The sequence below is a fragment of the Meleagris gallopavo genome, chromosome 4 (assembly GCF_000146605.3).
Source record: "Meleagris gallopavo isolate NT-WF06-2002-E0010 breed Aviagen turkey brand Nicholas breeding stock chromosome 4, Turkey_5.1, whole genome shotgun sequence".
Classification (NCBI taxonomy): Eukaryota; Metazoa; Chordata; class Aves; order Galliformes; family Phasianidae; genus Meleagris; species Meleagris gallopavo.
The window spans coordinates 38849378-38851875 of NC_015014.2; positions in this window are offsets into that span (position 1 = coordinate 38849378).

A 2498-nucleotide genomic window follows, 5' to 3' on the forward strand; every position below is an offset into this window, starting at 1 on the left:
ACCAGAGAACAAGTCATGCCATGCCCAAGGAAGCGCCTGAAGAGACATTGGGAAGGCCTGGCATCACCCCAGGCCCCCGGTGCACTTTATTTAACAAAGGCATTGAGGAAAATCACCATATCAATACGACAAGAAGAGCACTGAGATATCTTGGAAACAACAGGATGGAGACTGAATGACACCAGATAACAAACAAATTAACAAGTAAATAACAAATGTAAATCCTCTGATAAGATTGTGAACCTGGAGTACCCAGCCAGTGAGGAAACAGGGGATGGGGGGGAGGCAAGGGGGAGAAAACAGAGTATAAATACTGTCATGTTGTGTCCATAGGTGCGCTCCTGCTTGCGGGACGCCCGCCATTGCAATCGCGAATAAAATCTGCTTTTATCAGAGATACCGTCCTGACAAAATTATTTGGATATTTCCAACAGTCCCAAACTTTACAACAATTACTAGATCCGTCACTCCTATGTCAAAGACTGAATTTTGCTCTGCAATCTTTCAAGACAGTGACTGTCCTCAGCTATCATGCAGCCTGGTGGCAATGGAGCAGAGAGCCAGGTTCTGCCAGCTGCAGGGATTCTACAGACACAGCACTAAAAGAGACTTGTTGCATGTCAAAGGTCTTTAGAAAAACCCTGCAAAGCCTTCTTCTGTCATGCTTTTCAGAATAACAAGGATGACATTCAACTCACTAGGATCCCACTGATATTAGCAGCAACAAACACAGCAGTAAATGAATTCCCAGAAAAACACGTAAACAAGTCTCCCTAAGTACTGCTTGAGAAACCCACACTCTGCTATAGCCCCAGGCCACGGATTTAACCTTTAGAAAGTCCACATGAACCACAAAGTTTGATTGGTGTTTTATAGTGGATACTGGATTCCTTGTAGAAGTTACTCACATAATGTAATAACAAGTTTTGTGGCTGCTGAAAATCACACAGTGCTCTAAATATTAGAGACCAAAAGAGTAAGCAGCTTCACTACCAATTAATAGATAGCTGTAAGTTATGCTTTCTCTATGAAAAGCATGAAACCAGTATCTATTTTCCTCTCACCTAGCACCCATCACACTATCAATATAGGACTAAATTCCAAGGCTTTTCACTGAATATTTATTCTATAAGAATGCCTGACAATTGTAAGTGGATACCGGCTCCTGGGCTCATTAACATAACTCAGTGATTGTTTTGTTGCATTAGGAGAGGAGTGAGAGAGTAGTGGAAAAAATTGGATTCCTCTCTAAGCTTCTTTTAAGACATAGCTTTCCATCTGGGATCATTTTTATCAACATGTCTTCTCTCTCCATTTTCCCATTAGAAAGAACTGGGAATGAACAAGAAATTTGTTTAATCATCTTCTGTAAGATCAGCTGAATTCTAATGCTGTTTGATTACAGCTAGGTACAAAAAATGTCAAATGCATTTCCATTTAGAGTGCTTGCTTAAACAGCCGTGCAAATAGGGACCACCCAAAAACCAGCATACATCATGACAGATTTGAGTTTCCTTATGATGTGTACTTGTTTCAATCCACTCTCTTGCTCTTTAAAATAATGCATTTTCACAGCACATCATTTCCATAAGGGAGCATGATACATCACTGCTGCAGATTGACTCATGAGGCCCATTAATAGAGGCTAGGGTTTCTCAGTAGCTTTTCTCATTGGGAAGGTATTATCTTACTATCTAAATTTGTAATGAAAACAATGCTCTTAGCTCATGCCCATTCCACTGTTCCAGTTACCCCTGCCTATTTGCTTGGAGTCCTTCAGCGACCAGGCAATGGCATCAAGCTAGAGAATAAATAATATATTACTCCTTTCCCTAAGTAAGTAGCTATTAATTTCAAATGCAGCAAAAATTATTAAAGTGAAATGGTTGGCTTTCTCATATGAGATTCACTGCATGTGAAATATCTCTGCCTCAAGCTTCAGATCCATTATATATTTCTTATTACTACAGTACTTCATGATGCATTATCAGTATTAGACAAGACATATTAATATTCAGATAGACCCCAATTTTATGCTTGTAGTTTTCACGTATTTGTTTGCTTTCCAAGATTAGTGAGGCTGATAAGGAAATTGAAGTGGAGACTAAGATAAAATATCCAATTGAAATAAAACCCTGAAATATCTGTTTGATGATATGGCTGTAAAAATGTTTTAGGGTTTATTTTTCCAGTTTTATCAAGTTAAAAAAAAAAACAAACTGTTGAAAATAATTACAAGTTTTATTTAAAAATCTGGTGAATGTCGTGTTTTGTACAGAGGCAAAACGCTTTCTGACAGCCTAGAAAATATGCTAGATATTAATTATCTTATTGGAACTGGAATTTCAGAAGTCCCTACATGAATCAAAAAACCTTATGGACATTCATGGAGAATGGGTCACTTGACTCCCTGATTACTTAAATTGGATTTTTAAATGTCAAGCATACTCATTTGAATTGATCCAGCAAGGATTCTGGCTCCTATAACAGGATTTTTT